The 11,611-nt window shown below is 32.2% G+C and overlaps 1 long non-coding RNA gene across 1 annotated transcript; it reads left to right on the forward strand.

The window, feature by feature from the left end:
• Positions 1–3,550: 3,550 nt before the first annotated feature.
• Positions 3,551–10,857, forward strand: LOC134257594 (uncharacterized). The gene is made up of 3 exons (XR_009989955.1): positions 3,551–3,598; positions 8,731–8,806; positions 9,996–10,857. It is a non-coding gene; the product is annotated as an uncharacterized LOC134257594 (long non-coding RNA).
• The last annotated feature ends 754 nt before the right edge of the window (positions 10,858–11,611 follow it).

Below are 11,611 nucleotides of genomic sequence, written 5' to 3' on the forward strand. Positions count from 1 at the left end.
TTTTAATTTTTTTGACTTTTAATATAAAATAGTAAACTTTATGACGTTCGGTTGTGACGCGGCGACACCCCCTTTGTTCTATGTTTTAAACATCTGTAAAATAAATTAAATAAGTTCAGTTAAACATTATGAAATGAAAAATTCAAGTTTAATTAGATTTATATTTTTGCATATTCTGGTATATTATATTTGATAATATGACATAAATGTAAAAGAAATGGACACAGTGACATTACTTTAGGATTAACCCTCGTATCATGATATTGTTCCTGAAATAAAAGTAGATAAGTTTTTTTTTATTTTAAATGTGAAACTTAAAGCAATTGCTAATATGTTTTATTCACCTTAAATTGATGAAAATAGATAGGAACAAAATGTACACAAGAACTTGATTGTTGTTTTTAAACTAAAATGAAATCATATGATATAATGCAGTTGACATCTTCTTTGTGCATCTTTGATGTATCTTGCAAATAAAAAAAACTAAACAAATTAAATTTCATCATGTGACCGGTCGGCAGGGGATGATCACTCCTCCATGGCACCTAATCCCACCTCTGATGTTTCGGAGGTCCGTGTTTGCTCTGCTCTGATTTTGTATATTGTTTAATGGACTTTGAAATTGAATACTGTTCGTTATCTCCATATCCTTCTTCATACTAAGGGAACGGGGCAAAAGAAAACCTTTTTGTTCTAAATTCTTTGTATATCAATATGTATATCTCCCAGTTTTTTGATTTATGCTAAACCCTTATAAAAACAATGAATATTTTCATATCGATAATATTTTTATACAAGAATGAATAAGTTGTCCGATATCGAAAGATATTTGTCTTTTATATTTAATATGTTTAACAGTGTTCAATGACATTTATAAAAAATAAACTGCGCTGTGTAGTTATGAAACTGTTGTAAATTTCTTGAGTCTGTAGCATTAGGGTCACTCAGTATCATATAGAGTCATAACAAGTTGATGTCCTTTATTGAAAGACTGCAATACGTGGACCATAATCAGGGTTTTCTAACTGAAATTCATTTTAAGAAAATTTTTTAGTGTATTGAATAATCATGTAGGTTCCTTCACGTTTTCTACAATGATCTGCCTACGTATGACTGATTGTAGTTTCAAAGAAAAATTGTTAAAATTTATCTCCGAATAGTCTTTACTTTTTTCAATAAAAAAAACGGGTTATTTTATACATGTAACCCATGATGGCTGAGACTTCGTGTTCTGGATTTATATGGAAAAAATCTATCATGAGAAAATAAATCTCATGGTACACGTGTAGCACAGCTCTGAAGTACAGCTCTGAAGCAACAAACAGTACACATAACCTACATGTGTCTGCAAATCCAGTTAGCATTGGTCTACACATGTGCAATTTATTAAACGCATCTAGTGACCTCGGAAAAACACGTTTTGTTTTGCCGAAAAGATACGATTGCAGAGAAGAATTTTTTTTTCTAAATAAGAACACATTTATACGAATTCTGAATAATAATAAATATACAATCCCTGCTAAACTATTGTACTCATTATATTTTGTTTTAACATTTGCATCTGCAACAAACATTTTCTATCCACAGATGTTGTTCGCGCTTCACTTAAACATACACACACACACGAGCAGAATACGGCCAGGGATTGAAAATACCGTCATAAAACATTTAGTAATGCACAAACGCAACTGAATATGTTTTCTCTAAGAAGAAACTATATGATAATTAACGAGCAATTAACAGGAACTTAATAAAACTGTTAAAATAGTACTAGTATTATAAATTCATCGGTGAAAAAACATCAATCGAAGAATGACCTAGATATTCTCTGTTATTGTTACAGGGGTGGTTATATACATGATTAAATTACAAGCAAACTCCTTTCCAATGGTTCATATACGTTTAATATAATTACATGTATAGATGTTCAGAAAATAAATGAATGGCCCTATATTTAAAATAAAACAACAATGAGTAATACATGAAAAATAACAAATGTACACATGTGTTTTATTTAACTTATCTTAATGAACAAAAGATAAATTTATCAGTTAAATGTTATCTCTCCTAATTTAAATATTTAACATACATATAAATTACTGTATAGTTAATTTTTACACGTATATTTTACAATCACATTTCAATAAATATAATGATATGATATTATTACTTTGAAATACATGTGACTCTCGATCTCTCGAAGTTCAAGGGACCGCAAGAAAAGTTCGAGAGATCGAGGGGTTCGAGAGATAGAAAGTAAATAAAATCAAGAATTTTCAGTTTCGATCATCGAAGTTCTACTTTTATAGATACCAGAAGTACAGTACCGACCGAACACAACCTAACAGAAAGCGAACCCGTAGCGGACCCCGGGTTCGCTCTCTGGGTCCGCTCTGGGTTCGCTCGGGGTCCGCTAGGGCTGACCCCGAGCGATCCGGAACGGACCCAAAGCGAACCCGTAGCAGACCCCGAGCAAACCCGAGGCGGACCCAGAGAGCGAACCCCAAATTCAGTAGCGGTCCCAGCGAGCGAACGCGGGTTCGGTATTTCTTTACGGAGCTGTCAATCAGGATTAGCGATTAACCAATCAGCGCATCAACCAATCAAAATAGCATATTGATCTGTCGATTGGGATATAAGATCGAACGTGTTGATTTAATTTGATATAAATCCAAACACTACATACAAGCAAACCGTGTTAATGTGCTGTGTAAATCTATTATGATGATTAAAATACGATTTGATATTATCTATTTTAATTCTCCGGGATGTATTTTATATTCATATATTTACTTCCTTTATTTTATTAAAGCAATTAATTAATTATATGTTTTAATTTTTTCCACGTAGAATTATACATGAATTGTACATTGTTTCATTCTCTGAAAATGGCGTAACTATACTTGACAAAGAATAATCAGATAAAAATAATATAGAAAGGATATTTTAACATATGAATTATGATCTATTATATATTTTAAAATGTTTTAGGACTAATTATTGGGGAAAAATAATTAATAAAGGCGTAAGCAACATAGTTATGTGGGTTGTTCGAGAGTTGGCAACGCAAAGTAACTGTAGAGTTACACTTAATTGCAAGCATATTCTTGTTAAGTATCATCAGGCATTGGGTCTAATTCGCGTTCATTTTTAGCTCACCTGAGCCGAAGGCTCAAGTGAGCTTTTCTGATCACATTGTGTCCGTCGTCCGTCCGTCCGTCCGTGTTTACGAGAGTGCATTTATTGGGTATTTTTCATGCCAAGATTGTACTTATTGGGTACTTTTTGCTTATTGGGTATACCCAATAAGAAGTGTCGCTGAATATGCTTAAAACACCCTAATTGGGTATTTGCAGGTTAGTACCCAACAAAACTTGGACACGACGATTTGTCCAAAAAAGTGTCCAAAAAAGTTGCTTTCACGGACGCACCGTGTTTTGTTGTTTCAGTTTTACATTCGGAACTCTAAATTCTTGAGAGTTCCGAAAATCAACTTCCGTTGATCCTGATCATGACAACGTTTGTTTTCATGGAAAAAAAATATGGCGACTAAGAAACAGTTAATGTCAACAAGATTTTCTGATTGACAAGAGAAAAGGTAAGTTTATTCGATTAATATTTATCTATTGCTGGGTTCTTGTTTAAGGAAAATAGATTTTAATGTAATTTTGAAAACAACTGTGCACAAAATTAAAATAGATATATCGGAACAATTAATCCTAAGTTGCACTTGTTTGTATTTTGAATTTTCTCTGTCTTTTTAACTCTCTTGAGGGCGAGAAGTATTTAGTAAATGATCGTTTATTGTTAGATAATCTTTAATAAATCGAAAGTGTTTATTATTTAATTTTATATCATAACCAACTAAGTATGTTCTGACAATGTATATTGGAAAGGGAAATGAAAATTTTAACAATCGTGTGTTCATAAATCAGCTGTAAATTATCGGTTCATGTGGACAGTATTACAATCGCAAAGTGAGCTGAGATGATGATAAATAGGATAATTGACAACAACTAAATAATTGTATGTAAGTTTATCTCATCTGATATGTAACTTAAGAGATTCATTGTATTACTGAAAAACTTTCAGTCAAAACAGTGCTTCTTTCTGTCTTTGATTTTGACTGAGTGTCTGCTTTATTTTGATTTTTTTTAAAATTATTGTTTTTGTCATTTGTTTTAATTAATTTAAAACAATACTGAAATTGATATAGGGCTACTATAACTATTTCACATGATGGGTGTGTAATTAGCATCGCGCTACACCCGGGGCTTCCATTTTTGAGGATGGGGCTAGTGGTTTTCTGCACTGAGGAATCCCCTTTGGCTATTAAGAATTTTAAAATACACATGTAATGCATGAAAAGCACCACTGGTATTTTCACTCTTTTTTGCTATTAAATTCCCTAATATGGAAATATTCCAGACAGCATGCTCATATTATCCATAAATCTCCACAACTGCATCCATTTTGCAGTACTACAAGACTGATTTACTTAAAAATGATCTTTTATTTCCTAATTTTAATTCCCCCCATTTCCTTCGTTTTATATAGCAATATTTGCTTGTACATATATGCCTCACAGATATCTCATTATTAAATTATATACATTTACTCAATCAGCTTAATGATAAGTGTCATGCAATTATGTAGCGTTTTTTTAAAGCCATATATGGCCTAACTGATCAAAAAATATATTTTTGAAAAATACAAAATTAAGTAAAGAAATATAGTTAATACAATTAAATTAAAGCTTTTCATACAATTCGGAGCACGGAGAACACCTCGTTTTATCTAATAATACGCTTTTATCTTTTCTGTAATATGTTATTCAAATCTTTTGTATTTTCTTCCAAGTCGGAGAAAATTCCGAGAATCCAAATTAAATTTTGATATCTTTATAACGCAATTGACTTAGATTTTGTAATTTACGGAAAATTTCTATCTTTATCATGTTTATATAAAGTAATGATACAGATAATAAGTTCTTATAATTTTAGTCTAATAATTTTCATTGTACATACGCCATATATATAGGGAGCCAATCAAAGCGCGTTTTGACCAATATTTGGGGGCGGTTTTGTAGCATCATTTTACTGTAAAATTCTATAGAGGGCGCTTTGACCAAGATCAGGGGACGCTTTGACCAGAATCAAGGGACGCTTTGACCGGGACGGTTTTATAGGGGGCGCTTTGACTGGATTTCATAATTATATATATGGCTTTAAATGATTCAAGATGAAAACAAAATGATTTTTGCTTCGTTTTAATTAGACGAACTAGTGAATGACCAGAAAAGGAATATTTAAAATCTTTTTTTCATTTTTTTAAATCATTAATTTATATATGATTAAATTTTACCAGCGAAAATTAAATTAAACTTTAATTTTAAAAAGAATCATCTGTAGTTAATACCCTGGGGCCCGTTTCATCAAAGGTCGTACGCCCAGTCGTAGCGCTACGCCGGCGTAAAGTCGGGACTAGCACGAATATTTGCATTTCATTAAAGAGCGTATCGTTACGCCTGACTAAATTTAGGCCAAAATTTTACGTCTACTCATGGGTAGGCGTAAGTTAGGGCGTAAAGTTAAAATAAGGCCTTTTTATTAATTTTACTGAGTTCTAAAGAAAAAGTAAGGTTCTAAGAAGAATTTAAAATACAAACAATGCATTATTTAATTATACATATTATGAAGAGGGGGAGGGGGGGGGGTGTTGTTACAACTACTTGGGGACGTAGTTGATTTGAGTAATAATGTACTCAAATAATATTTTGATAAATTTCTGCTGAGAAGAAAAGATTGTCTTATTAGAGATTTCTTACGTTTTGACAATGCATTCATACACATTTGATTGTGGTATTGTATGTCTAAGGTATTGTAAATCAATTTACATATATAACTGTATTTCTACACCCCGCTTGAAAAGCGGGACGGTACATGTATATGTACATGTATATACTTTTTAGTAATCGGGATGTCCGTCCGTCCATCTGTTACGCTTTGGGGGTACCCATCTCTATCCGCAACTCCTTTCATATCACTGATTGAAATTTGGTGAAATTTTCACAGAATCTTTATTATATATTGCCATTGTGCCTTATTGTACTTTTCACAGAATTTTTATTATATATTGTCATTGTGCCTTATTGTACTTTTTGATCCGATACATATTTTGGGTTTCCCACAGCAAAACATGGACACTGCCATTATATTTATATGGAAGGCGGGGGGATATCTTTTATTGAACTCATTGCTTACGGTACCTCTAGTTTCTTTTGCATTTACTAAAAAGAGACCCATTAAAATTGTCTATTTTGAAAAATATTTTCCAACAGCATATTTTCTGAAAAACAAAAATTACAACAAAAAAAAAAAAAACAAACAAAAAAAAAAAAAAAAAAAAAAATCGGTTTCAAAAGCATAGTTATCATCTTTCATGTAATTTTCTACATTTAAGAAAAAAAAATCAAAAAAATAACCCATCTTAAAACCAAATAGTTTTTGTCATGTTTGAAGAGTCCATTTCTTATTAACTTCTCGTCCACATGCGTGGATCCAGAGGGGGTCGGAGAGAGAGTTCAGAATCTCCCGAATTTGCAGATTAATTAACATTGAATGTACAGATTACTTAGTTAAGGACGAAGGTAATCATTTTCCTAGGTATCTGGGACAAGTGATGTTCCCGGCGAATCATAGACCCCAACCCAGGGAGGGGGTTGGGGTCTCATAGACAATAAGAGATTTTTGAAAGTGGTAATAAATTATTGCTTTTATAATATCGATGTACACTGTAAGACGGTGATAATTACACAGTTAAGTTCAAGAATGAATTATTCCTAAAAATTTTTTCTCAGACAAACATTGATGCAGAAGACATCTTTAATGTTCATAATTTTGTTTAAAAGAGCAAATCTTACATAGTATAAGATAATGTGAGCGCATATAAAGCACATATAAGATGAAAATATACATGTTTTTGATTTCCTGCATTACTTACATTTTAATGAAAACAAAATAAAGAGTAGCTGTAACTAAATTTTAAAGACACAGACCACACAAGCAGAGAATTTTTGTAAGAATATCTTTGTAGTCATTTTTTCTCTCTCTCTCTCTCTCTCTCTCTCTCTCTCTCTGCGTACTTTTAATTGGTACATCACATTTAATCTGCAGATAGTAAAGAATTTTTTTCTATAACTGAACAATTATGAATCAATTGAATTGACAAAAAATTAATAAATATAGTGAGGATTATCTTACATGTACCATAGTAGTAAACGTGTAAAATTTATTTCTTGACTCAAAATGTGTTCATATATATTTACATCCGCTGAATATATTCTCCTTTATTTCTTAAGAAAACCTATTGCGTTTATCACTGCATGAACTACAGTCGGCATGTCGCTTGTACAGATTTCTTGATCAGTGGGTGTTCCATCAATGAAACGTATAAAGACGTTCGCATCATTAATACAATAATTAATCTTTTTAATCCTACTTTAAATAATTATTTAAACAGATATAAATATAAACAATAAAATGTCTTTCTTTGATTGTTATTACTGGAATGAACGGTCGCAGCTATTGCAGAAAAAATTTACATAACCCGCTTACGCGGGTTATGTATTTTTTCTGCAACAGCTGTTTCCGTTCATTCCAGTAATAACAAACAAAGAAAGCATTTTATTGTTTAAGTAAACCGTTTGCATTTTGTTTTCATTATTTTTGCTTGCATATACATTTCTTATTAAAATTTTTAAAAATCTTATTCTGTCTCAAACTTAATTATTAGTATTTGTCAGTAGAATCAGTATTTATCGAATCATGAAATTTATTATCAAAGGCGAAGTTATTAACCTGTATCAATTTCGGGAAGAGGGGATATGGCTGTAATTAAATTTCCAAAATGAATAGTTTTGCTTAATTCCGAAATACAAGACTAGTACATGTACTGTCCTTTTCATTCTTTCAATTTATTAGACTTTTATTATTGAAATATTGTAAAAAACTAAAATTGGTTTCTTAAAAGATGCATGTCTCTTACATAACACTATAAACCCATGCATGTTTCAATTAGTGCAAGTATTAATTTATCTATAACTTGTGTTATTCTGTACTTTGACGTGCTACAATTTATACATGTTTGTACGCTTTGGGCAATGTTTATGTTCTTGCGCCTGCGCAATGCAACGTTGTCAAGGACATAGTCCTGTGACTAAGCGTATCTTTTACGACTAGACTTACGCCACTTGGTGAAACGCAAATTACGCCCGACTAAATTTTGGCGTAATCCCCGGAAGTACGCCTAAGTTAAGGATTAACTTGACGACTTTTGATGAAACGGGCCCCTGACTTTTTTCACGATGAACTTTTTTTCAATGTTACTTTTTAATTTTTGCCTCTATATTTGGGCTTGTCACTTTTTACTCGGGGATAGTAACTTTATTGCTACAAAGCTGTGGATTAGTACTTGATTTCCTTTATTGCACAGCGATGACTATGATTTAATAGCACAAAAAGCTAATGGGTTTACGTATGTGAATTTATATGATTAATGCTTACTTGTGATAGGATAACTGGAGATAATGATTCCTTTTTTCCATTGATATTACATAAATATTTTCCTTACAATAAATTGGTTTAGATTTTTTTAAATAAAAGTAATCAATAATTACAATGGAAATTAAAACCATAATCATGTTCATTGAGGATTTTCAATATGTAACAGGTCAAACAGCAACTTCAATTGTGAACATTGCAGAGAACACACCCATCAGAAGATGACCCTCAGAAACAGGACAATTGTAAGTAATCAGTAAAATGAACAGGAATACTTCATGCCAACCATAAGATTTTTAGAGACATTTTCGCTTCTTAAATTTAGAAGAGATAGAGGGAAAAACTTGTACATACTACATAACTACTAGGCAACCAACCTTTAACTGCAGGAAAGCCTTTGGTATGTGCAATACAGCTACATAAAACCTCTTTAGTATTCATGTTAAGTTAAAGTTAGTATTTTTTTCTAGTGTTTGCCAACATTTTCATGCACATTGTTTGCTTGTTTGTACTATCATTTTATTTTAAATTCTTCAGATGCCCTTTACCTTTGCCAGTTTAGAATCATTTGTTTTAAGGGCATCTGAGGGTTGGTTCCAGAACTTAATTAAATTGTAAAGTACGGTCATAGGTTATGTTAATACATGTATAACATTTTGTTCTGATAGAGGTGGCATACAGGAAAAGAAACAATACTAGATATCACTTCAAAGGAATAAAACAGCTTCATCTTGTAGGTGTATTTTATTTAAGGATCACTATTTCATGTCTGATGTGCTGAAAGTTATTCATAATCTGTTTGACTGTAATTTTTCATATTTTCAACTTCTATCCAGCTTAGTCAATTTTAATTAAATTTTGTGCAAAGCATACCCCAGGAAGGGGGGATGGAGTGTCAAGTGTGTCTCTGTCCCTGTCAATATAATTTCAAAGCAGTTAGTAAGGTTTGGGTCAATTTTAAATCCTCTTTAGCAGAACCATTGGGCTAAAAACAATACTAATGTGAAAGCTTTATCATTAAGTGTAGAGATGTTTTTGAAGATTATGTACCCCAAATGTACTGATAGTGTTACATTAGAAGTCTAAAATTTGCAAGGAATAGGTGTAAAATCTTTTTGAAATCTACTTCTTAACACTCAGAAACTAACATACTGTCTAATTAATATGCAACATCGTTTTGTGTGTTGAATGATGATTCCATTTTGATAAACTTATGGCGGATGGGGGGTATGATGAAGATGCAGTTAGACATAGAAGAAAAAAAAAGAGTTGATAGAATTTAGTTTTTCTTCCATTTTATTTATCAATACATATTTCTGAATAAGAAATATACTTCTACTTCTTGGTTGGGTTTGATCAACATAAAGGGTGATCTTGCTGTAGTCAAGAAAAACATGTTTTATACGGCAAAGAAATGCCTTTATCTAATTGCAGAATGAATAAAATGGACAGAGGCAGAACTGAAGGAGATGCATGAAATGAGGAATATTTCAAAGATTGCCTGAGCATAACCACTGCTACTGGATAAACACATGGCAATATAAAAGAGCAGGGTCAATGGAGGTATCATACAGTATAGGCCATGAGAGACCCTGAAGAAGAAAGTATTGAACAGAAACAAAAATAAAACCATTTTGACATTTATTGAAATATAGGATCAAAGTCTTACATGTAAAATTTGGGCATGTAATGACTTTTCTCTAGCTCTAAGACTTATAACAGTGATGATTTGATTTAATATCTTTATCCCGATTTGTCGAGAAGATTTGGACATAGTGCATCAATTATTTTAAAGTTTTGATACAACGAATTCATTCATTGTACTTGTAACTGAGTTTTCTGGTGCGACACTGTTTTATCGGCTTCAAAACTAAGTTTGTGATTTCCAAACCAGATTAATGAGATCATGTAAAATCTTTTAACATCGGTGACTGTTTAATCCATTCTTTTACATCCCAGAAGTATTTTTATTATTACAGGGAAAATATGTGTTGTACATGTATCTGTAATAAACAGGATTATAGAAATTTTCCATATAATACAACACAATCTTAGCAACTGAAGGCAAATATTTTATCAAGGGTGTGATCTATTTATCAATATGGTTTTCAGCATCTTGCTCTACCTGTAATGACTTGCTCCAAGTTCCAATATTTAAATTTAAATTTTGCAAACATGGTTATAAAATTCTTTAAAAGCCAAATAGTTTAGGCACAAAATGCTTATATATTTCCTATCATTTGTAAAGTGTACACTGAATGAGATGTGGAATGTTAGAATTAAAGTATTAAATATGTTTTGGACTTATGTATGCTTATGCAGATAACTTTGAATTCAACTAGGGAAGGTAAATGTCATACTTATTGGGTTTGCAATCTAATGCAAGAGTATAAACATCCAAGACAAATTTGACAATTTTAATGAAGGGTATAAGTAACCCAAGAAGAATTGGACAGGTAAACATCACCTGTTGGGTTTTATTCTAATGTTGGAATGTAATATCCAAGAAGAGTTGAACCAATGTCCAATACCTATTGGGTTTTCTTTCTTATGAAAAAAAATTTGAGTAACCCAAGAAGAATGTCCAATACCTTTTAGTTTATATACTATTGAAGGGATGAAGATATCCAAGAGGAATTGGACAGGTGTCCATTACATGTTGGGTAGTATTCTGATGAGGGGATTCTCAAGAAACCCAAGAATTAGACAAGTGTCCATTGCCTGTTGGGTGGGATGTAGATATCCAAGAGGAGTTGGACGGAGGTCCATTACCTGTTGGATGGTATTCTGGTGAAACAATTCAAGAAACCCAAGAAGAATTGGACAAGTGTCCATTAACTGTTGGGTGGGATGTAGATATCCAAGAGGAGTTGGACAGGTGTCCATTACCTGTTGGGTTGTATTTTGATGATGCAATTCAAGAAACCCAAGAATTAGACAAGTGTCCATTGTCTGTTGGGTGGGATGTAGATATCCAAGAGGAGTTGGACAGATGTCCATTACCTGTTGGGTGGTATTCTGATGAAACAATTCAAGAAACCCAAGAAGAA

The sequence above is a fragment of the Saccostrea cucullata genome, unplaced genomic scaffold (genome assembly GCF_032062105.1).
Source record: "Saccostrea cucullata isolate Sc308-1 unplaced genomic scaffold, CSIRO_AGI_Scuc_v1 ctg1949, whole genome shotgun sequence".
Classification (NCBI taxonomy): domain Eukaryota; kingdom Metazoa; phylum Mollusca; class Bivalvia; order Ostreida; family Ostreidae; genus Saccostrea; species Saccostrea cuccullata.